The sequence below is a fragment of the Gallus gallus genome, chromosome 4 (genome assembly GCF_016699485.2).
Source record: "Gallus gallus isolate bGalGal1 chromosome 4, bGalGal1.mat.broiler.GRCg7b, whole genome shotgun sequence".
Lineage (NCBI taxonomy): Eukaryota > Metazoa > Chordata > Aves > Galliformes > Phasianidae > Gallus > Gallus gallus.
Genome location: NC_052535.1, coordinates 75,020,714 through 75,047,367, shown reverse-complemented (window position 1 = coordinate 75,047,367; position 26,654 = coordinate 75,020,714). Strand labels below are relative to the sequence as shown.

The following is a 26,654-nucleotide window of genomic DNA, read 5'->3' as shown; positions in this document are numbered from 1 at the left end:
CTCAGGGTCAACGGAAAGGTCTTCACAAAGCTTGAAAGCCTTAAAGCTGTATAGAAGCAGCTGTGAGAGAATGGATGAAATTAAATACTAAAGCACCAACAGGAAGCAAGAAGGCTTTTAAGGTTTTGGTATTGCATAAAATATGTTACAAAGGCAAAGAGACTTTGAACTTTGAAAGGGCATTGCATGCCTCACGGTCATTCTCATGGTGAGCAGAGAGTCAAGATCATTCCTGACACAAAAGTGACTGAGGGTAAATTGAATTCTTGTTTTGGCAAAAATGGTTTTATTCTCAGTGAGCCCCATTGTGCTTAGGGATATAATATTAGTGAATTCCAAATTCTGTTTCCTGCTGTATGCATTTCCCCATTGTTCAGCTACCAACCTGGATTTCCCAGGTCCAATGTTTTAAAAATGAAGCTGAAATTATCTACAGCTCATTTTTTCAAGTATTTATGGTGCCAGTAACTGACTATTTGATTCCATACACAGAAGAAGAACTGTAATAAAGCCCAATTAGAAATCTTTGTATAGGTTTACATGCATTCAAAAAATACAGGAATTGTTAAGCCACCATTTGTACTATATCTTCACATAAATCTAGGCCTTGAAACTGCCAGAGCCCTGGCAGTTGTTTTTTCTCAGTTGTTTTTTCTCAATTTCATCATAAGGAATAAATAGTATTAAAAATTATAATTATTAGAATAATTCAGATTTTTCCAGAGACATGACAATGTTTTGTATCCTAGTAATTTAACTTCCAAATGTCTCTCTACATCTGGCACATTGCCAGAGCTGCTGCCCTTCTCGTGGATAGTGACCTTCGCAGTGGCAAAAACATATCATTTTTTGACAGATTCTGCAAAATGCTTCCAAACTGAAGAAAAAGAAAATATTCAGTGCACTCTGTATCCTTTCCTCCAGCACCTACAACCATGGTCATGTCTAAAAGTTTAGTTTCACTCTGTTCTTTCAGCAGTAACACCTCAGACTGAACTACCAATTGGCCTTTACCCAAATATTCTGTGATTTTGAATTTCTAAATAAAAGTAACAGGAAAATATAAATAGCCTTAAAATCCTAATTCTGCTATACTTTTGTACCAGCCTGTCTTTTTAAACTCTGTATGTTGAATTTGCTACCAGACTTGGAGAATTTTTCAGAATAGATGAAAAATATCATTAAAACAAACAAACAAACAAACAATTTCAGCACTGAAGAAACCCCTAATTAAACATTCCATTAGATTTTCATGCACGTACCCTGTCCTACTCTATCCAGTCAGGTCATACTATCAGTTTTAATTACACTTCATGAGCGCTGATCAGCTACATGAATATATTCTTAGCTGTTGTCCTTTCTAATTCTATGCATATTTTCTATCATATATACATTTACAGAGAAGTATTGTAACAAATGCTCTATTTTATCTTATCTCAGTTCCAAAGGTCTTACAGCTTATTGATTAAACTGCATTTTCTTTCTGAATTTCTGCAATGCCATCCAAATGCCATTTCAATATCAATGTATAATAATCACCAACCACAGTAATTATAAGAGAAAAACTTTTGTGACCTTTTTGTATTTATTTACTGTAGGGAAGACTTCATTTATGGAATAGTACTCCTGAAGAGCCAAGGTTTGGTGTTCATGAAAATTATCAGGATTTTCACCCAGGTAGTGTGTGCACATGTTTTTAACCATTTATTTTCTTTTGCCAAATTTACCTACTGAAGAGTTGGTCTTTTTCTGTACTTTAATAAGTTAGTTCGTCTAACAAGATAACAGCACAAGTAGAATGTCCTAGTAAAAACTGCCCAAGTGAGGAGACCACATGCTAAATCAATCAATAAGGGGGTTATAACTGTCAAAGAGGTTCTCTGTGGACCTTTTGTTCTGCTTGGATTTGCAGAGACTGCAAAGGCTGTTACAAGCTTATCATCAAGTAAAACAATCATGAAGCTATTTTCTAAGAATATTAGTAAACTGAAATAAAAATTTGAACTTCTGATCTGTTTAAGATAACAGTCTTTCTCCAGAGTTGTGCTTCATACCACCACTGACACAAGGTGTGAAATTTGTGACATTTGTGACAAGCTTGCACAAAAGTAACATTTGTAATGGGCTGTTTCTCTTAAAATACAGACAAGCCACACTCTGGACTTACTTTTTCACTAACTGAAGATTACAAAGAAATGTATTTCATAGAATCATAGAATGGCCTGGGTTGAAAAGGACCTCAAAAAGATGATCTAGTTTCAACCCCCCTGCTATGTGCAGAGTCACCAACCACTAGAACAGGCTGCCCAGAGCCACATCCAGCTTGGCTTTGAATGCCTCCAGGGTTGGAACATCCACAACCTCTCTGGGCAGCCTGTTCCAGTGTGACACCACCCTCTGTGTGAAAAACTTCCTGCTAATATCTAACCCAAATCTCCCCTGTCTCAGTGTAAAACCATTCTCCCTTGTCCTATTTGATACCTGCCACTATTTGTTCATATAATTGAAGAAGATTAATGACGGAATAAACAGAAAGCTATAGAAATCATTGGATTTCTTCACTGCAGATATGCTTTCATAAATATAGTTATCTACACAAAGGTAATATTCACTTAAGGTAATATTCACTTAAGATCATGGTTTTCTACGAAGTTTTCCACTTCACAGGGTATATAAAGATTACAAACATTGCATCTCTGTGGAGGTCAGAACAAGAAGAGGGCATAAACACCAAACCCACCAACAAATGACACAAAACTATCTTGCCCCGGCTCATGCACTGTACACAGACCATGAGCCAGGGATTGAGAGCCAGATGTCTGACATCACTGCCAGGAGTGATGGAGAGCACACACTGAACAACTGGTTCTACCTGCTCATGCATGTTCCTGCTGCTCAGATTGGGAGCACAAAGCACGTGCCCAAGACAGCTGGAACAGATGCTGTCTCCCTCATCGTGCTCCAGAGCACGTCCAGAACCCATGGCTGAGCCTGGGCTTCCACCCAGATGCATTGGATTTGGATACAAGACAAGGTAGATCTCAGGCATATGACTTAGGTTAAAAGGCAATTTATATATATATATGTGTGTGTGTGTATTAATACACCCATATAACCTCATTTCCTTAGATACTTTTGTCATGATTATCATAAGGGTATGTAAACATTCAAACACCAAGCTTTCACAATGGTATTACACAGGTATGTTCATTCTGTACAAAAACATATTAAGGTATGAAGTGATACTTATCTCTCAAACTACCAAACAGCTTATCCAAGATGTCAGAAAAAAAAACTCCTGTTTCAAAACAACAGGTATTTAAATTCTTCCAAGCTTGACTATGTCTGGTTTGCTCTGTAATTATAATTTACTAGACATAAGGCCAGAGGGTAATTTTCCCTGATGTTTTTTTGATACAAATGAGCAACCAAGTCAGAAAATATACCAATTTTCTCTTCATTAAATAAATGAAAATCATAGTTACCTGATAGAAATCACCCCTTTGATGTAATTTATAGGTGTAAATAAAATGCCATATCTATGGTCATTCTACAAGAAGCAAGAAAATCTATTACCAAAAGAAAACTATTTGTAATTTATATTTTAAATCTCTTTGTTGTTTATATTAATCAAATATTTTAAAACAATCAAAATCAAAAGTAACTTTGGTTAAAATCTCTTTGGGTTTTAAGTGAAGTGAAGGCAGTTGATAGAAAAAGCAATAGTAATATGTTCATGAAAATGGAAAAGAAAGTAAAATATATTGGAATGTATGAGATATTGAAGATAAAGTCCATTTAAATTGTAGTTAATTGATAAATAAAGTATGTTTAGCATAATAGGATCAAGAGTAATTCTAAAATGATAGATCCATGTATGGAGGGATGTGGTATTTAAATAAATGCAGAAAATGCAGAGAGTTTTAAACATGTTTTCTTATATACTACGGAAGTTACAAGGACACCTTTTTCACTCACTAGTAGATAAAGAGAAACAAAATCTGGTAGTCCAAAGAGTAAGATGAATAAGGATGTTAAATAGTTTACATGGAAACTATATATATACTAGTCATAGAAGCACTAACTGAGAATTTAGTTTCCAGCTCATGCTGGTTCATAATTTGTTGAATAACATATAGCAGAAGCAAATTATTTTGGTACAGATTTCTTTCATCTTATAACAATGTAACAAACGTTTGAAATTGATCTTTTCTCTACCAAGAGTTAGTACAAAGGATTTACAATATGATAAACATTTTCCTTCAAATTAAATCACTACATACAGTTAGTGAAGATTCATCTAATCAAATAATTTAATAAAAGTAGAACCTCAGCATTCATCTCAGCTCACTGTCCATATCTTTCAGAGGTCAGAGAAGAGAAATAGCTATGTAGAGAGGAGTAATTCTACATACCATCAAACAGATGTCTAACATCCCATTGATAGCTATTTAGGTTTTGGTTGAGTGTCTTTGACAGTCAGAAGATGTTGATTTAAGTGTATTAAAACAACTACTTAGTAATCTTTGAATATGTGGTGTTTCTTTATATAGGGATGTTTATTACTTCAAACTCTATCACTCAGAGCTATTATCAAAAGCAGACAAATAAACAAAAAAATATTCACAACTAATTATTCAGCTACTCTTTCATAACAATAATACTTATGTGAAGGCAACATACAGAAATACTCTCTGAAAGTAAAAAGTTTAAAAGTCATTCCAAATCCTCGTATACTAGCTAATCTCAAAACAAATTAGAGATGTGAAGTGTAGAGCAATTGACCTTCCTAGATATTATATACATCACTTATAAAGCTAATTGCATTTTGATTTGGTTTCACTAAATGGGCAGTTTTGCAATGAGATATTAAGTTTTAAACATTTTTTGTTTTAATGGGTGTTAATTTTACTGGTGATTTGCTTCAGTGTAAAAGTGTTATGATTGAATTAATTCTGCCCGAAGATATTCTACATTTTAAGGCCATAAAAGTTTAAATGTTGACAAGTATTATGGATCGTAAGGGAAAAAAAAAAAAAAGGAGAGAGAAATATCAGCTCAGTAAAGCTCTTAAACTGCAATCGTTCTGTAAATATTCTAGTATTTGGGGGGCATTTTAGGAAAGTTTGAACTTCATCTCTGTATTTAGTCTCAACAGAACCCTGGAGTAGATCTGGATGTCTTTGTGTTTTTCTCAGTTTCAGCTCCTATTTTCAGATCGCCTTTTTTTTTTTTTTTTTTTTTTTTTTAATATACTCAGCAACACAAATTGATTTTAGTGAGATATCTTCCTCTAAAAATTAAATATTTTTTTTTTCTGGCCCCATGCAGATTTAATACCAGTCTTTTGAAAAGTTCTTCTGACTGTCGTTTACTTGCTAGAGTGTTCTTCCTACCTGCACTATCTTCTCTTCATCAGCTGAACTTCACACAAGTGCTTTACAGAATCTCTTTTTTCCTCTTTTACTTGGAACTTTGACTCTTTCTTCCAAGGGGCACCTGTTGCCCAGTCTCCAATCATGACAGTTGAAGTCAGATAGAATGGTGTGGTTCTGTCCCCTGGGATATAACCCAAAGAGTGTGGTTGGTGAGCACTTTTTCTCTCTGGGTGAGAAATACTTTCCTGAACGTTTAATGTAAAAGTTCAGCTGCAGTATCTTTCAGGATAAATCCCAAGACTCCATTTCATTCATAATTTGTATTTGTCCAATTGTGTATGGTCTTGTTGCATGTGCAAATGAATCTGTTATGCTTCTAGCTGCTACTGCATCATTTGGTTGATGAATGTTGAGTTTTTGTTATACATTGTCTTGTCTCATCAACAGATGCTACTCTTACGGACTCCCAAGGCCATTAAAACTAGCTTAGAAGTTGCCATTCATCATTACTTCAGAAATTTCACATGCTCCTATGGCATGGGAATGACTAAAGTCATTACAAAATAATGTAGTATTATAATCAGATAAGTCATACTACAGAACACATATAGACTCCTGGATGTGTTTTTTTCTGTGCATATGTGAATAATTCAAAGTCATAAAAAATCATACACCTTTGTGGCCATAATGTAAAATTAGCTTCTCCCAAATTTATATGTTCTATGAATTTTGTTAGCATATTTTTTATTCTTTCTTTAATAACAGAAAATAATTTAATAGTTGAATTATTGGTGAAAAAATATATATTAAAGGTTATAAGGTGTCACAATAGTGCATAAAATGTAGATATATGTTCCCCAAATTGATATTTGACTTACGTACTTGAGGTGTTAAACAAACTTCAGTCAGTTATCTTTTAAGATGTTCAAAAGATGCCCTTTACCAAAAGTAGTGCTGTATATAACACTTCAAACATTTTCAATCAAATTTTATCCTGAACCTTACTTCATTTAAGATAAGGAAAAAATAGTAAAAATATGAATATATAGACATTAATTATTTCCTAATGTTTCTTAGTCTGAATACAACCACTAAAACTGATCTAAAGAGATCAAAAGCTTATTGTTTTATCTGTGGAGGGGGTCTTATAGGGCTTATTCTAATTTTTTTGTTTATGGATCAACTGTTACTTATTTTTCTACCTAAGCAAGCATGAAGTACAGCACACTGATGTCACTGTGGGGAATTCATCCTGATTCCAGAAGTATCTATAATTAGTGGATTTGGATGGTTTAAATTAGTGACATTTGGACTGAAAAAAATTTCAAAATGAACTCATGCCAAATAAAACATCTGGAAATTCAGAATAACAATGATTATAGTCCACATTATAAAGGAAAAATTTATCTAAAATGCAGAAGTGTTCAGTTATAATTTTATTAAAGTGGGTATCCTACATATTCTGTCTTAAAAGACCATTTAAAAGTCTGTGATCATTTAGTCAACTCATTCAACTTATATAAAAATCAAAGCCCAACAGCTCCAGATGTGCAGCTCATCTACAGTCAAATCAAGCATGAAAATGTGTACTCTAGACTGCAATGGAAAACTCCTTATGCATGCTTACTGTAAACAAAAGTATAGAATAAGCAGCTGACATTCCAGCGGTGCTCAAACATCTTTTAACTTTTTTAGCTGAAATTCAAACTTAATATACTTATCTGTGTAAAGAAACTTCAGACATTTTTAGAAACACCTGGACAACTTGGACAACTGTCTGAACAGGCAGTGAGTGCTAAGTACTTGCAAAATCTGTGCACTGTGAAAGTTCAGGGAATTTGCATTTTCTTTCTGCTAAATCAGTGAACTAAGCTGAGCTGTACTCGTGGAGAAGGGGGAATTCTTTTCATTATTCCAGGTGGATGATTTGACTCATTATTTTGTAGTTAAAGAATTGGTCCCAAGTAGAACACTGGCTTCCAGATAACTTCTAGTGGAACATCTGGACTGTGGATGAGCAGAAAGAACTATAGAAAATACAAAAATTACTGAATCACATGTTTCTTGAGGTCTACATGATTCAGGACATGAGACTGTGCTTAGAAATCCTCAAAAAGAAGCCCTTAATCTACAGCTTTTAATTAAAATATCTTCAGCTTAAACACAAAGACCTCAACACAGAATATGCCATTGACTTAAAGGGAGATGCCAGTAAATGCACAAAAATGTCTGGGAAAAGCAATCTACAAAAGTTGGGGCCCAGGAACTATCCAGAGAGAGAACTCAGTGGGTGAGATTAGATTTATGAAGAGCTTTCCACTGGACCCAACTGTGTTGAAATGCCCGTTGATTTATTATTTTTTTTTTTTTAGAGAATTATTTTCTCTTCTCAGATGTTAGATGTTAACAAACATTCCTTTCTATTTATCACTTGTATATGTAATTCAAGGGTAATTATCTTTTGTTAGCTTTAAAGCTCTTTTAGAAAATAAAATAAATAACTTTTTATTCAAATTAATATGTCCAGCACAGTCATGCACAGATACAGAGATTTAATGGTCTACAGCAAATTAGGAGGTAATAACTCAGTTAAAAGTATAGCATGGTAGCAACATATTAGCAACCACAAAAAAACTTGACTGGCAAGATTAAGAAAATTCTTTTAAAATTTCTGTAGTACCTTAGTTGTATAAATATTTAAATTTTAAATATATTTTATTATGAGCAGATCCTCATATGGTATAAATCAGTGTGGCATTGAATTTGAAAGGACTGTGATGATTTTTTACTGAACTGCTTGTCAATCCCCTAATGTTTTTTATATCACTCTTTCAGAGATCATCTCAAACTCATAGGTGTTTTAGAATATATGGCAAGTTACATTCTGCCCATCTTTAAGCAATTTTATCCATAGACAAATCTATGCTGTCAAAACAGGCTTTTAGAAGTTGAACAAAATCTCCAAAACCAAGCTATATAGTAAAAGTTGGCATCAGTTATCTACAAATTCTTAACCACAAGAACAACAGTAAAATCTTCTACAGATCTCAATTTTTAGGCTATCTTGTTTAGCTCAAGGGCAGTTGCTAATGTAGGCAATCTCACACCTTCACTGCTAAGGATATAAAGACATCACATTTCTGCTTTATTGTGTATTTGTTATGACATTGCCCTAAAGAAAACTAACATTACTGTTAAAAGAGTAATGCGCATCATGCATTGAATGATGGATTGATCTGTTGTGACAGAAGGCAGAAAACACGCAAAAAGACTGCTATCATCAAATTTGGCTCCTTGATCCTTTAGTAAGAAATGTGTTTCATTTCTAGCAAGTGTAATTAAGACCATATTGGTTCATGCAAGACATAACCAATCATCTTAAATCTTGTGAATAATTTACATAGCATTCAATAGTCTGTTGCTTTTTTTCACTCTATTTACTACAGATGGAAAACTCTTTCAGCCTTATCCTCAGATGCACAACTCAGATGCACCATAAACAGTTCTGGTAAGTAAAAGCCATTTCAGAGAGATGAGCCAGACAAAAGTGATACAATCACAGCCACTCTTCACAGAGTATTGTCAAAAGATAAAAAGAACTTCCGTATGGAAGTAAAGCTTAGATAAAGGGGAAGGGAATGGGAGGAAGCCAGGCACAGCAATGCGCCTCCTTTTCCCCAGTTACCTCTGTATTGCACAATATCTTCACTGTTCATCCTCCTTCTGTTTTTGAAAGAATGGATTGGACTCCCTCTGCATTTTTGTCATGCTGTAAGTGTAGGGGGGGCTAAGGATATAATTTTTTTAGTTTGGAATTTGTGCAATCTGACAGCAAGATTAATAGAGGGGACTTTAAGGATTCCTGCTGAGCTCTTTATTAAGCCAATAAGCACTGAACTAAGAAAAATTTGTACAATGGACTGTAATGTCTTTTGAACAGCTGTTCTGGTCTACCATGTCAAAATTCCACTTATAAAATAATTCCTGAAGTTAGTTTCTCTCTACAAGCAAATTATTCCACTTGTCACTACAAAGCAAATAAACATAATGTAATACAAATTTTGTTAATTTTTTTTTTGCTTCCATTGTATGTGCAGGTGACTTTCTACTTTTGTATCTACTCTGTTCAGTTTTATATTCATTCTAGTCTCCCTTTTTCTACTGTGCTTCATGCCTCTTCTCTTGTTCATGCCTATTTAGTCTCAATTTCCTTCTCAGCTTATTTTTTATATCTTCTCCAGAGTACTTTTTCTTCCTCCTTATTGCTCTTTTTTTTTCTTTTCTCTTCTTTCTGATTTACAGCAGATCCCATTATTCCCCTCCACTTTGCCATTACTCTATTTTTGCTTTCAGCTTAACCTCCTGTCCATAAATCCACAAGCTCTAACCTGTCTTCCACTCTAGTGCTTGTTTAAGTAATATTTATAAATTTCTCTCCTCCCACCACCCACCATCTCCATGTTACAGACCACAGGAATTTTGTGGCCCTTAAAAAGGCAGTTGTCCCCATTTTGTAAAGAAATCTTGCACAGGTTAAATTCAGGGCTGGTGGATTTAGGTATGTTACTAGCCCCAAAATTTTTATTCCCATAAAACAAATAGAAATTTAGGTGTATGTTTGTGGTTGAAGAACTTTTTGGATATTTTCTCCAGCCTTGACAGAAGGTTGAAGCAGGTGAGTACTGATAAAGAGAACTGGGAATGGAAATAAGATGGGAGGGGCTCTTTTCAAGTGTCAGAGGAGCACCATTATCTGACCTCTGGGAATGGTAGTAATTACCACTTATGTTTGGTCTTCTCTGTTTAACAGACAACCATAGTTGAGGTAAGGTACTTAAGACGTTCTCTATGTAGCTTCATCAGTGATTTGCATTTGTGACTGGCTTTGTTAGCAAGACACAGGAAGAGAGAAAAAGTTAAAATTCTCTGTAAGAACTGTGGGAACAAAATAATACTAGGAGGTTCCCTTCTAACAAAGTGTTAAAGGATGGTCTAGAAAGACAGATGACTATAAGTCCACTTATTTATCTTGAAAAGTCAATGACCCTGTGACTGAACTGACTTTGTTATATGAACAGTTAATCAAAGGCATAGGTGTTAAATTGATGATGTAGCTTACAGATCCAAAGTTAGAGGTTAAGCCTTTCTTTGAGTAAGAGAAATCCTGGACATAATGATATAAGCCTCTTAAATATACCTCTTGGCTTCCAGGATGTATAAGAATTTGTTCTTGTACCTGATTTATGACGTGTGAGATATAACCATGTGTGGGAGGGTAGATCTGAGGAATGGGTGCTGACCTGGCTTCTGACCTGAAAGCTGTTGCCCAGAATGTCAGGTGATGACCTAAACCCTCAGTTCTCTTTATTATAACATATAACTGATCTGAAAGATTCAGGCAGATCTTGCAGCCTTCGGAAAGCTAAGGCACTTCTAGGTGTGTAGTATTGACTGTCCAGTCTGATATATCGAGGTTATAATGTGATAATATTAGCAGAGGAACTCAAAAGCTTGCTGTCCTACTTTATGTGAAATAGAAACCCTTGGCCCATTTAAAGGAACATCTGATAAAATTCTCTCCTGACAGTATTGTAAAACGGTTCAGTGGTATTTGCTGGGAACATTTTTAACATTTGAACTTATGGGATCTTAAATATGAGATAGCTTATTACCTTGTCTTTCTTTTGTAATTTAGAGAGATGTCAGAATTTTTTTTGCCTTTTAGATACTTGATTTACTTATTGGAAAGCTAGAATCCTTTCCAGAACAGAATACGGGTCTAAATAGGACTTAGTATTTCCTGGCTACAAGAAAAGATCTAGATTTGAGGTAAAATCTACATAGCTTTGTCAAAGAGTATTTTAGCCAGCGGAGTATTCCTAGAATGGGAACAAATGCTGATGAATTTGAGAAATTACTTCTCTTCACAGAGGTAAATAGCAAAATAATTGAGGTTGATAGACAGGTTTTGACAGACTAGATTGTTATCCTGATGTATCAGATCTTTGGGCCACTTTCCTTACATGCTGATTTGTTTAAAACCATAAAAGGCTCAAGGATGGACTTCAGCCAAGTGGTAACTCTGCTGTTGCCTTCAGATCTCACACACTGAAGTAATTCTGGAGATTTTCTTGTTCTGAATTCTGGGAAGACACTAGGTAGACAAAATTTATGATGAGTTTGTTTCAACAGCTCTTGACTGAAACCTGTAAATATTTACTATATAGAACCATTCTATAGGCAATTCAATAAAAAAGTCTGAAGCGTGGGAAATAAATGACAGCAGATTTGCATAATATAGACAAATGATATTTGTGATTATTTGAACAAAACTCTTCAGTATATCAGCCTCTCTGCTCATGTCTGAAAGCCAAATGCACTACTGTCATAGAGTGAGATGGTGCTACTTAAATGCCCTCATCTTAAATACACTGAGTCCTGAAAACTGACTTATCCTCTTCCTTTTGTGAACTGCTCTAGTTTTGGTATACTCTATTTGAACCATACTGAATGTAGTATCATTTTAAAACTAATTCACTGAGCTAAATTGTGCTGTAGGCATGCATTTATTGATCATTAGCATCTTAGAAATGGAAATTAAAGAAGATAGGAAAATTTAACTTGTTCATAGCAGTGAGTCTCACTGGCAAAAGAGGGAAGTATGGTATTGAGAATATTAATAAAATGTTTTTATTTTATTGTAGAGAAAGAGAAATCCGCTAGCATAGAAGTTACAAACAGCAGTAGTCTCTGAAAATGATAATGTGGAATTCATTCTTAATGAATATATTTTTCCAAAGCCTTATCTTATCTTCCAAAGCCAAAATCTTATTCCTGAGGCAGATGATTCTCTGCTGGTCACTGGACTCCTAGCAGAAGTTTGGAGATGCTAGGCATATTTGTCTGCGAAGGACAGATGTAGTGTGAGAACAGAAAGAAAGCTATCTAATTGCAGATAGGAAGTAGAAGCTTGTACATATATAATTTGAGTGCATTTGAATGTAACTTTTAACGTTATACTCTGTGAACTCAACAGAGGCTACAAGAAGCACAACATCAGATCAACAGATGTCTGCTCTCTTTGTAGACTGAAATAGCTTTTGACATCGGCTTTAGCACAGTCCAGTCTGGAAGAAGGAAAAAAGGAAGCAAAGAGCATGTCCTTGTAAAGAGAAGGCTTAGTGTCTCACCTAAAGAGACTAAAAGGCAATGCTGCCTTATTAAAAAGACTTCAGTGTTTTCTTATCTGTAGTGATTAACTAGGTAATTTTGCATTCAGAAACAGAAGGCAAGACAAATTAACATGTAAATGGCAGGAAAGAAAAAAAATGTAGAAAAGAAATATTTCCTGACAGTGTCTTTTACCCAGTCCCTGAGAATCTATTCTCCCTTCATGGATGAAAAGTGAAATGTGAATTGCCTAATACTCTTTATCTTGTAAAGAGAAACAAGTTTCTTGTAAATATCAGTGAAAGTTTTTCCCTGTAAAGTTACCCATACTGTGACACAAACAGCATTGAGCTTTGAAGATACAGTTGCATGCCTCCCAGTTTCATGTGTGCATTTGGTGTTTTAAAATTAAAATATTACATTAAATATGATCGTTCTTTTGCATTAAAAAGTGCAATGCAAATTAAGCTGCTAGATAGTAAAGGCCGAAGTAAAACAAAATTTCCAGAAGTTAATGAATTCTGTGATGTCCCAGATTTCATACCATTTTTCCTCCATACAATTTACCCATTCTTTCCTTTCTCCCTTGGCTGAACATACTACTGAATTTCCAGCTCCAAATAGTAACACTTGTCAGAAATAAGTTTACACCTGCACATCAAAACCAGGCAACAAATAGCATGGCTGCACCTCCAAATACTTTTTGGAACACACGCCAAAAATTTTATTTAGCCTTCGGATATGGAGAGCTCTGTAGGATTTCAGGAGTTGAATATCCAAATATAGTACATTGTTTCCAGCCTATTATTTCCTTTTAAAAACCACACATATTCACCTGTCTCACCCATGACTTTGTTCCCAGCATCAGACTTGATAAATTAATTCACATCAGAAAACGAAGCCAAAGCTGTCATCAGTGGTGGCATGTACCTGTCTCTCCTCAAGCAACAGGTGGAATTGGGCAATGAGCATCGAATTTGCAAGACTACAGTTTGGGGACTGATTTTCTTTTATCCCATCATGCTCAGTATTTTCAATCGAAAAGCTAAGTGTTTAACAAAAGCTCTCCTCCTGAATAGAGGTATCCTGGAAATTGCCCATTTCATGTAGTAGCTGCAAGATTCTCAGCCACTTGAACTGTATGGGGTAGAGCCCTCCAACAGGTCTACCTGGAGCTGCCAATGGCTGTGTGGCAGTGTTTTTATTAACAGCTGGGGAACTTTAGAAGTTATAATGGAAAATTTTTCAGTGACTTCCCAATTATATCTGAATATGATTGGAGTGCTTTTTTGATGTTGCCAGAATCATATATGAGAAGTATCTAAGTTTTCCAGATGTTTCCTCAATAAAATAATGTATTTCAGCCCTCAGTGACCAGATCTCCCCTATATTTTCAAAGCTCCTTCTCAACCACAAAGAGAAATCCTAGATGAATTAAGCTAATAAAGTTATATCTAGACAGCCTTGTTATCTGTGTCCAAGTTGGGCTGGAGTTCACAGCAACAAATAATCAAAGTACATTAAGTGCAAACCTTCTTTTGGGATCTAAACTCAAACTTGTCCTTTTGTATCTACTGGAAATTCAGGTGCCTTCAGTGAGTTCTCTCGTTAGTCTTCAACTCTGGTGGGAGGGAAGATAAATAGAGTACTTTGCCTCAAGCACGATTTCAAACCCTCAGCAAACAGAATAGTACAGATATTTCCAAATGATAGATTATCCTATTAAAGTTTTTAAAAAAGAAATACTAAATGAAATTCCAAAAATAATCGATCAGAATGTTTGTCCAGAATGTACAGTAATACTCTATTTTCCCTTCTGACATATGGACAGGTATTTTTATGAAGAATATCTCAAAAATAAATCAAGAATAAAGAATTGATGAAGCCATGAACTGGATCAGTATTTCAGGAATTAGGGATCTAAGTACTGATGGCAAGGTCATCCAGCAAAGTCATTCACAGGCTTCATCATCCCCACGACAAAATTTTTAGCATTACCTTAGAAGAGGCCATCTTTTAGTGTCTGATAGATTGAAACTCCATCAACCAGAGAATGACTTTAACATTATACTAAATTAAACATGCATTACTACCAACCACAGATGGAGCTTCATCTGTTGTAACAGCCACAATATTTGAGCCCTCAGCCCTTGCACTGAAAATATTTAAGCAGCACTTTATATATTTTATATTTTGTTAAGTAACCAAGAAACATAACTTAGAATTTTTATCTGTATTCTCATCTGAATAGCAAAAGCAGTCAGTCGGTTTTCAAAATGATTTGAAAGTGATTGCTTACAGGTTTATTCATATTTCTCCTTTGCAAAAACTTTTAAAATATTTGTGCTAAATAAATCTGAGTAAATTATTACTACAAATGCAATAAATATTCTTGCCTTAAAGTTTTACATTTAATAATTTCTTAGCTTATGCAATACTGTACTTTCAGACTAGTTTAAAAAATGAATACATTGTTCAAAGACTTAGGGATTAATTGTGGTGTTGCTCAGTCTAATTGAAAAACTCCATTGATCTATGTGCTGAATGGGATTTCAGTTATTTTGTGGTTTAATCTCCTGGATGCTCATCCAGACCAATTTGACCTGTCGTACCCTTTGGGGACATTCTCCTATCATATTTTCCAGACACAGACAGCAGTGTTTAGGGACAAAATGATCTTCCTTTTAATTACAGTAGGGAATTTACATTAGTGCATTTGATTGTAGTAGTTGCATCTGCAAGTACAGTTGATAATCCAACACAGTTTTGCTTGTGGATTTTCACTCTGATCTTTTTCAGGTTTAAAAGTAGAAATCATAGAGCCAGATAGTCTTATGTTGGAGTAACTCAGAACATACCAGATAAATCATGGCATACTAAAGAATGAGAAAATAAATAGATTAAATTACAACCACATTTGGAATTTCCTCTTTTTTATGAATAAAGTCAGTTTTAGGAAATGGAGTTTAGGATGCTTATTTTCAGATGGGAATGACTTGACTGAAAAACTGAAGTTGAAGTCAGGGGAGAATTTTTTAAAGTTCTGTCCTTGCCCAGAAGAGGTCACCCTTGTGTGTGGCATGAGTCCAAACCCTTTACCCCCTCCTAGCTGATTGCAAATTAGTGGCTTTGGTTTGAACGAAAAATATCATATATGATTTTTCTTGAATTCGGGGCAGCTGTTGAACCCAGGGTCAACACCTCAATCCTCTGTTTTCAAGGCAAAACAGTTCTTCTGGTGGTACTGGTAGCTTTAAATCACCAGCATTTACTTCGTTTCTCCCTGTGATAAGATCTCTAGCTCCTATCATTTTAAATGAGAAAAAAATGTGTCTGAGGTCAACACATACAGTCAGAAAAAGGTAAAAAATGAAGTCTATGTACTTCAACTTCAAAACTATATATTTGCATATACTCATATATATTCATTTTACTATATATTATACAACTTTTTTTTTTTGTAAAAAACAAAACAAAGCAAACAAGAAAACCCCTCTAAACATTGTTTTCAACCTTACTAAAACCTTTTCTTTGAAACAAAAATAAAACATAAGTATTCTTTTACACTCTTTTTCCACTTTTGTTGTTGAGAATTGGAAATGCAAGAGATGTCTTCTTATGACTATTGTACATTCCTATACTCCCTAATTGGGTGCAGGGGTTTCTAATGCAAATTCAGTTCCTCCTTCTCTCTAGGCACAGAACTATGACTGCTCATCTGGGATTTTTTTTTTTTTTCTTTTTCTGTTTCCCTTCCTTAAAAGAAAAGCAGTGTCCTTTCACACATGAGACCAAGATCTGGAAGTCTGCCAGCATCTGTCTGACTCATCATTTTCAAAAGATACTGTGAATGCTGGGAATCAAATTCTAGCTGTGAGACCGAAGGTAGACACTTGAGTGCCAAATTCCATTGCCACTTTACCATTAGAGACCACTTTAATGAAAGAATGCAAAGCAGAAGCAAAGCAGCTCTTTCTGTTGCTACCCTACTACCAATCGTAATGGAGCCAACATGGCTTTTTATGCTAAGAATATGAATAATGTACACAAGAATTTTAAAAAATACCTTTAGGCTAGAAAACTGAGACTAATCATGGTATTGTTTTTCATGAAAATAAGACTTCCTTTGAAGTATTTATGCTACTTCCTTACTATTCCCTTGGCCATATTTTGTTTTCATAATGTTTATTCAGTTAACTTAGTTGTTTTTGTACTTATCTGGTCTTAATACTTTCTCTCTTTCTCTCTTTTCCCTTTTGATTTTTTTTTTTTAATCTTTGTTTTCTTAGGCTGATTTATCTCTGTCAAAAACTGCTTCATAGTGCAAGGCATCGGACATAAATCCCTTATGGTATGTCTTTTGCTGCAGAGAAATATGCTTCACATGCGGCAGATTTTTTTTTTTAATTTATTTTCTAAATGAAATACTATTATGTAAATACTATGTTCTATTAATGGAAAATGAAGACTAATATTTAAGCCCTTTGAAATAATACTTTAGTGTTGATTTTTTAAATCTATACAGTCCAAACTAAATATACATTTCCACAGTGTTGAGGAGATGGTTCTACCACGGGTTTTCAGATAACATAAGCACCAGTCAATCCATAAGTACCTTCAATCAATATGTAAATTTCAGCTGTGCCTTCAGGGATCTGTCTCTTGTTTCTTACAAAGAGTGTTGTGAAAAGTTGAGATTTTGACTCACATTATTACAATATATTTTGAACACTGGAGAGAAAATATTAGCATAATATCAGCGCAGAAAATCAACATCTACAGCAATAATCACCATAAGAGGTAAATATTCTCACTGGATCTGCTTAGAAGTAAATTACTTGTGTTTCTGCTACTTGAACATAGCACAGAGGCTGGAAAAACCTAAGCAAAAATCATTAGTGTTTAGATTGTTGGGTCTTGCAGCTTACATAGCTTTTTCCCCCCTGTATTTAGTTGAGTCATTTTTTAGGCTTGTAATATCAGATATGACTCCCAAATGGGATTGAGATTTTATGCTTCCAGTCCCTGTTCTGACGCATAAACAAATAGAAGCTTAAACCACTGAAGTTAAGGACAAAATTACTGTTGATCTCAGTGGGTTCAGGGTTTCACCACAGGCATCTTGTTTTACAGCACTTGAACTTCATGACATTACAATGTTTCTTTAAACAGTAACTAAACCAAAATCATTTGTTTTAAAACTTGGTGGCTTTAGTCTGTGTATTGCCATCACACGCGTTACTCATACCAATGGTGTTGTAAGTCTTTCTGTACAGGTTGAAAACTATTATTATTATTTTTCTATAAGTAAAACTTGCAGGCATATGTATGCTATGTAAAATGTATTTTAAAATGTACACGTGATGTCGTATTCATTTAAATCTATTGATACAATTATTATCTGCAAATAATATATATATATATATTTCTTTTATTTGGCAATAGGAGAAGATTAGAAATTGCTTGACATTAGACTGAACCTTGTGGTTAACTGGAGTGTTCTGTCTTAGCCTCTTCATAAAATCACAGTAACTCCTTCCTTTCATATGTGTTGAGATTTTTATAATTTTGTGTCAACTTTCCAGATGAACATTGACTAAGTTTATATAATGATGCATAAAATAGCTCAATGATGTTTATGATAAGAACATTAGTTTCCCATTTATTAAGTTACACAAATGAGGAACTATAACTGATTTGTTTTGTACATGTTGTCTAATTTCTGCAATCTTAAAGATTAGCATGCCTTCCCAAACAAGAAAGTAGGCCAATTCCCTGTCTACTTCCTCATGTTTAGTTTACTCACATCCTTTCTTTCATATAGGAAATAGTTATTTTGCCAACTAAAGAAGACATTGTTCTAAATGCCCAAGAAAGTTTCTATATTGATCTATGGATCAATCTGGAGTATACACTCCAGATATAAAAAGAGAGTATAGAAAACACAAACAAATACTTTTAACAATAGTCATTACGTCCTTTCAGATTAAAAAGCCATCTCAACTTCTACAGAATTTAAATAGGCAAAATATTATTTTGCTTATTGGAATCATCAGACAGTACTTGGTAAAATATATTCAGTACAGATCTGGAAGAACTAAAGATGACAAACTGTACAAAACTTTCAGAAGAAAGCTTTCTTTACTTGCTGTGCTTTTAATGGGTAAATTACCTGCGACATTATGAAGGTGTATTATAAGCGATTTAGTATAATTGGAATAGCTCACTGGAAAATCAAGTATTCCTGTATTCATTGTTTCCTTTTCATGTAGACTGTTGTATATCTCATGACTATCATAACTGGTTTTCAAAGATAATAATATTATTTTGTCTATATGAGGTATATCACATTTCATTGTAAATCAAAGTTATTTTTGAGTCTCTGTTATGCAGCAGATTTTATGATTACCGATTACTTCTCCTCAACCCTCGTTCCTATCCCCTTTTTTATAAAAAATATCCACTGAATACTTTTTGACAAAATATCTACCTGAAAAGGTATCTATCACCTTATTGATCAGGTTTGGCATTAGCCATCTTGCTAACTGAGAAAGACATTATTCAGCCAATGAGTAAATGTGACATCAGGGTCACAGCAGATCAGTCTTAACAGCATTATTTGACAGAGAAACCTGGGCAAGATATGTGTATTTTCCCACTTTCTAAATTGGACATTTATTATATTTTTACAGTTGCTCTAAGAAATAATGCTTTTTAGCTTCAGCATTTGATATCCTGTTTTTTTCTACAAACAATGCTGTTTGTCAACAAGATGTTGACTTCTAAATCGCATCTGAATGCCTCTCATTACTTCTTTCTTACATGCATAATCACTCAGTTCTACAGTGTTTTTTTTTTTTTGTTTTGTTTTTCCAGAGGATCTTCAAATTTCATCCTGAATAAAAGAAGCAGAAAACAATAATTGCAGCCATAGGAGTGGATTTGCTATCATTTAGAATAAATTAACCCAAGATGCAGAACCTTTTGGTACTCAGAAATCTTTACACTTCTATGTCATTATGGTGGATCTTGGCAAATACCATCCACAGTGGTAAAGAACAGAGGTAAGAGACTGAAAGTTGTAATGCAGTTGACAGAATTTCCTTATTAATAAAGGCCCTTATGAACCATTATTAGACAAAAAAGGTAGAAAAATGCTTGGTGAAAAGACCCCTTGCCAGTGTGCCCATCCATCTTGCACTTGCTATCTCCACATTTTTTTCTGAAACATCATATGCATCAAGTATACAATATAGTGGGAAAATCTCTAAGGAGTGGAAGTGTTTAAAGAAGATGGCTTTCACCAGCTCTTAATACTAGGATTAGTTACAAACACTGCCATTCACTCTCTTTTGGCTCTTCAGTCATAAGAGCCAGAAAAACCCTTAAAAGGATGCTGAGCTCCTATATCCTACAGTAGCCTCAGACTTAATTCTTGAGTAGTTAAAAGTGCTAAAAATGTTCATTTTCATGGTGTGTTTCTTGGAAAATGCATGTAATTGTCTTTTTCCATGTTTTTCTTCTGAGTTATACCTACTGACCTGGAAAAGAATTATAGCTACATTTGCTGTGAATTTTTTTTGGCTGATTTTCGTATCAACCAATACTTTGTAGTTGGAATCACTGCATGGGGGTTGCAACTGGATGATCTTTAAGGACCTTTCCAACCCATACCATTCTATGTTTCCATGATTTGTTTTACTTACTTTCAAGAGGTTGTTGCAGAAATAAGCAATCAAAAAAAAAAAAAAAAAGACAAAATTAAGCAAGTTCATTTTAGTTACTTGTCATAAAACATTGTTGGTCCATGCTGGATGGAACATAGAGGCTTAATTTATACCAGATGTATGTACAGCCTAATGGATGTACACTATGCATGAAAATAAGTAGAAAGTGGATTTATGGTATAAAGCATATTATTATCTTTTCTCACATTTAATTCCTTTTACATTAATTCAAAGTCTGATTAAAATCTAACAAAAATGGTGGGAATTGAATAATCCAAAGGAAAAATATTAAATGGAATAAATTCAGCAATTCCCTAACAAAACTTAACATAAAGAATATATTCCCTTGATTGTCTATATAAGCTGAGACAGTTCAATGGAATTAGTACAGAGAAAAAGGAGTTCACATTGGGTTTCTCTTTACAGTATAAAATAATAAAAACAAGTAAGGTAATTAGCCATAATCATGAAAATCATCTTCACAGTTAAGCTTGTTTAATTCTTCTGAAGGAATCCTGTACTTTCTTTCCATGGGTAGATATTGTAAGCTTCTATACTAATAGTACCTGCTTGATTTAAAAGTGTCTGTATAACTTGTAAGGAAAAGTTATTTTCAAGAGGATCATGAATAACTGGATGCTTAATACTTCATTATCCCTTCTATTCCATATTCATTTCCAGGTGCAGCTTGACAGTAGAGTAACGCCCACTTCGAAGGGATGCCATTTTTCAATAGAGGTCAAAGGAAAAGAAGGAGAATATGGGTGGATTTTGATATTTTCAGTATTCATGCCTAAGACATTTTTCCAGTTAAGAATCAGTTACATTTTATTACATCTATATCTTTGACTTAACTGCAGAGCTATCATTGGTCTTACCTTAGAAACACTATTTTAAAACCAGTGCATACAGAACAAATACACTTAACTGTTGTGTGTGTGTTTAAATGGAAACAAATTTTCATGTCAATGTTTTTGGCATATCAAAAATATTAAGAAAAAAATTCTTCCTTCTTCTCTCCCTTCCTCCCTTCCTTCTTTCTCTACTCTCAATATTTCTACAAAAATTGTGACTGCTTCTATTTTTGCTACTCCACAAAACATGTATAAAAAAGGATAAGAAAATCTCATCTGGAGACATCATCTCATTAAATAAAAAAGGTTAAAATAAATAAATGAGATTATAAGGAGAGACATAAGCGAAGGCAAAGAAAAGCAAAGGAAGGAGACGAAAAAGCAGACATGAAAAACATGCCAGTGAGATGGAAGGCATGTTCTGTAGAATGAATGAGTAGCTGAAATAACTTAATTGTTAATAGGTCCAAGTATGTATGAAAACAGTTAGGAATTCATTTTCCAACCAGTTTTCTAAGCATGCTACAATGAAGAGCGCTTTTCATAAATTTAAATTCTAATCAGTCTTCTAGCACTTTTCACATTAAGTCATTCCCCTTGTTTTATGAACAGGATTTGAAGAACTAGAGAATTCAAATAGGAAATGCTCACATTAATTTACTGATCTTTGCTGACAATTTGATTATCTTCCAATCACCAGACTAATCTTTTCAGTACACAGATGAGTAATTCAATGCCAAGTTTAGTGCAGCCAAAATGATAGCAAACACGTTAATAAACAAGGCTGTAGTTATTTCAGAACTGATGACCCAAATAATATGAAAGTTGAGAGAGGGTACAATATGTTAAAGAATCTTATTTTTTAACCAATTTTGATAGCTAAGACAATCTAAAGTAATACCAGTACACTAAGTAGTTAGTGTTAACATTTTTTCAGTAGCACTGAGAGAAATTAGACATCTAGCTACCAGTTAAGTAATTGGTTCCTTTCACAACTGCAACTTCACTTTCCTAAAACAGGAACAAAATGAACCCGGAACAGATATCTGAAAAATAGTTCAGCCTTTCCTAACAGGAAGAACTACTGCTTCACACTGTGCACATGCAATCTCTTGATAGGAAAAGAAATACAGACAGAAATAAATAGGAAAGCAGAATACTCCAAAGAGGAAAACCTGTGTTAGTTCTTTAGCAGTCACTTACCTTCCTCCAGAGTGCAAGATGTGTGGAGGAATGTGGTTCAGTACATGATGATGGCACACACAGGATAAGCAACACAGAGATACACATGTAAATGGAAAAGAAAGGAAATAACCACTTCTATGCAGCTCTTGCAAAACTTGGAATACGGTCAAATATGGAAATGCAGAAGGGAAATGTGCTTGGCCATGCTAGAAGGTAAATGCAGTAGAACAGTTCAGGAGTAAGGTCAGCTGGAAAATGTTTGGCTTCGCTAAGCAGAGTTGAATTTGACTTCAGAATTACGGAATTGTAATTATATTCACCTACATACATGGCATGATCTATGTGAAGCAGAGTAGTTGTAAAATGAACCTAAAGGTTTAGAAAATAAAACTGACCATTTTTAGCTGGTGAGGATCTCAGGATGAAACTTTGTAGTAGCCTGTAAACATTAGAAAGAAAAAGATATATATGGAAATTTGTCCTTCTTTATTGCTTGTTAACTCTTTATGTTTCCTCCACAGGGTTGTGGTACTAATGCATGATGCTATGAAAACAAAATGGTAAAGCTTATAACAAAGTTTCTAAATTTCAGGTGGGATAGGTGCCATTGCAGTCTCTACTGTATATATCTGCCATTAAAATAAAAGCAAAAAACAAACAAACAGAAAACAAAACAAACAAAAAATCCACCCACAAAACAAACAAAACAAAACAAAACAAAACAAAAAACCAAAAAACACCTGTTATTAAGAAAAAAGTCAATAGATTTTAAGTCCCAGAGACTATGTTCTGCTAAAACTAAAATACTGGAAACTGGAAACATTCAGCTCAATTCTCTAATCAATCTTGGATATATGAGGGCTGCTGTGAAAGTAATGCCTCTTATTTTATTACGTTGGCCCCACAGCATCAAAAGTGGATGTTGGTGGCATGGCAGTAGAGGTTGAATCTTCCCACCAATATTCTGTTATATTTTGTTGTCGTGTGACAGATGGCAGCAGAGGGCTGTCTGACAAAACGGTGTCTGACATGGAGGTGTGTATGAAGCAAAGATGTGTCGTTTATTTCATCCATGTGGAAAAATATTGCATCCACTGACTTTATCAAAACTTGCTGAATGTTTATGGAGACCAAACAGTGGATGTGAGCACAGTGTGGTAATAGGTGGTGTGTTTAGCAGTGGAGACATTGACAGTGGTCACCTCCACTGTAAGCAGTGGTCACCTCCACCTGTAAGCATGGTTTACAGGTCCTTGTTCATTGATGGTGGAAAATGCAGAGCTAATGGTGGTAACTGTATCGAAAAACAGTGTTAATAGAGAATTTGCTCTATAAAGTAGTGTTACTGTACTCTTTTTATCTGTTGTATTTTCCATGAAAATAAATAAGAAACATTATTTTTGGAGCAACGTATGTATGTGGCAGGGGGTGTGTGCACAGGGGGGTAGTTTCAACATGCACATGCAACTCAGTACTTGTTGAAACTATTGATTGTTAAGAACAATAAAGATGGATGGGGCCAGATATTTTATTATGACCAAGATACTGAGGCTGGATGTCAGGATTCTCTGTGGATGCAACTTGAAATCTGCCATTGAGCCTTTTGAGCTCTATTCCCTTCTGTAGTAGCAATTCTATAAGAGCTGATATAATATATGCCAGACTCTGAGGGATGTAGAGCTGTTTAAAATTGTAGCCTAAGATCAAAGTGATGCTGTTGCAGCCGCACACCCTGTTTTTCATCTTCACACCATTTCCCCTGTCAGCAATAGAGACACCAAATGTATTAAGAACTTCTATTCCACCAGGAGATCACTGTTCCTCTTAGATCACTCTTAGATACTTCTTCCCCTCCCTAATTATTTGGCCTTTAAACTAGATGACATTGATAGTTCAGAGAGAAACCAGTGTACTGCAGAACTTAGTTTGTTCTATTTCTCACTTTTATCTGACTGCATATTCTTTATTTTTATCTCAGTTTCTAAAAGAATGTGTTAAAACATTCCAACACCTTACATGTACTAGTGATGCTGAATACAAAATGTGAGTTGTGGATAATGAAAGGTAACATTAGATTTTGATCACCATGCTATAAAACTTTAGTTCTCATTGCTTTTATATGATGAATTGAAACAAATGTAATCACATATATTTAAATGTGAATAATCTAATAAATTCTCAATCAGTGAGACTTCTAGTCCAATGGTGCTTTTTTTTGGGGGGGGGGGGGAAATAACTTTTGTTATCTTTCTTTGACCTAGAAGCTGAAGTTCAAGACTTGATGTGGATAAATTAAGAGAGAATGGACCGATTTCTTCTAACATATTTCCTTTTTAAAGGAAAAAAACCAAAAGGATGTTGTATAGTTTTCATGAACTTTGGGAGGAATGGGATGGTTTTCTTTTTCAGAGTCTTAAGAATAAGTTTTGGCCTGAGAATTTCCTTTTTCCTCCAAAATATGTTGAAAGTATGGCTTCTTGCCCTTTTCTTAGGGGCCTGACGGATGTTCTCCAATGAATTTAACTGCTCTATGATAACACATAATATTCACTTCTTATCTGTTCTCCTGTCTGCCAGAATTTATTGGCCCATAGCAAGAGAGGTAGACAGAAACATGCTTTGTTACCTGACTCATTCAAGTTCACAGCTCAGAACATAAATCTGAATAGTGAAAGACAGTGGATTTATGGTAAAAAAACAAGCCCATGAAGAAAGACAGTTGAGGCGTGGGCATGCATCTGTTTTAGTATATTCCGCCTGAGCAGAGAGACAAGGAACACAGCCAAAAGTAGTAATGTTGTAAACTGATGAAACTAAATCTAATGGAGCCTTTTGCTTCTCTTATCAGGATGCTTTTCAGGAGTAGATAAGTTTTCACAGATGATATGAAGGCCAGTGTATGAATTTAATTTGTTTTCATTTTAAATAGAGAACAGCTTCCCTATGCAACTTGCAACTTGTTTTGTCTGGAAGCTTTCAAAATAGAAAGGAAAATGGAGCTGAGTAGCTCTTCATGACTGTCATCCCACCCTCAGACAGATCTGGAGGCACTTGGTCCAACCAAGAAGTAACATTGGTACTCTCCCTTCTCAACACCCTAATTTGGTTGTTTTCAGCAGAGACATTTGTGACTAGGTAGGCAGAAACAGGAGGAGAATCAGATTTAGTGATAATTTGCCTGGACCATGATAAACAAAAAGTAGAATTAAACAGTATAATATTCTTTCTGTATTGTTGGATTTTCACATCTAGATGTGACATTCAGCTATGAATCTTTTGATTAATAATGATTAGGACACACACACAAAAAAATCATTAAGGATATGGTTCAAAATTCTCTGTGATTAACCCTTAATTGAAACACTATTATTTAACCCACCAAATTATTGACCAGACATTAAAGGTGAGTTCCTCTGCTGTCAGAACAGATGTCAGTCCTCCCATCTTCAAAGCCTTCCCCCATACATGTCTATATGCCTTCTGTCAGTGAAGGCACTTCTCTTTCCTCACAGTGAACTAATTAAGATATCAGTAAATAAACCCTTGTTCCTCCTTCTACCCCCCAAATGACTAATTTATGATCATCATCTTATCCACCCTGTATCAGATGAACACCAGTGAGGACGATGGGACGATGGGATGAAACTGTAGCTGAGAAAGGAAAAAGAAGAATAAATGTTGCCTTTTTTAGAAGGAAACATCTATTAGACTGTCTCATTTGTGATGTGAAATCACAGGTTAAATCTTTAGGTTGGATTTGGAAAAGTATAAACAAAGTAGGACTTGATACAACAGTAAAGTAATAAACACTCTGGCTATAATCCAGTCTCTACATTTAGCTTTAAGGAACACCATGGTGGACTTGACCTCTGTGATGGTAAGAAAATAAGTCCTTTGGAATCCTATTCAAATACTAGACTATCTTTTTATTTTAAAATTAAGAAAGTATGAGTTTCTTAAATTACAGATAACATAAGGAAAGAATACGTGGCTTTATTTTTTGCTTTACTTTTCAGATACTGTACAAACTGTGAGAACTATAGACTAAAAGAGCTTAAAATGTACAAAATCATTTTTTAGAGCAAATACAAAGCCTTAGATTAAACATAAGCCTTGAAATTTTTTGATTATTCATTTATTTTAGGATCTTAAGAGCACTGTTATCTTATTTGGCAGGAAGATGCTACTTTGTTCTTGATCCTCAGTATTATGAGTAATAATCATGGAAGAAAATAAGAGAGCAGTACCATTTCTCAGTGCTATAACACTGTTATAACACCCATATTAAATGACATCTAAGCATATTTTTATTAATTTAGAATATCAAATTGCTACGATCT

The 26,654-nt window shown here is 34.6% G+C and overlaps 1 long non-coding RNA gene across 3 annotated transcripts in view; it reads left to right on the top strand.

The window, feature by feature from the left end:
- The window catches only part of LOC101750862, a 61,869-nt gene extending 37,364 nt beyond the window's left edge, over nt 1–24,505 (top strand). For 2 of the 3 annotated variants that reach the window (XR_006939230.1, XR_001466407.4), the window contains exons 2-5: nt 1,599–1,677; nt 8,825–8,886; nt 19,425–19,612; nt 20,957–24,505. This is a non-coding gene — a long non-coding RNA (uncharacterized LOC101750862). Of the gene's footprint in view, nt 1–1,598; nt 1,678–8,824; nt 8,887–16,837; nt 16,900–19,424; nt 19,613–20,956 lie in introns of all 3 variants that reach the window. The other variant, XR_006939231.1, reaches the window with a different exon arrangement.
- Nucleotides 24,506–26,654: the final 2,149 nt, after the last annotated feature.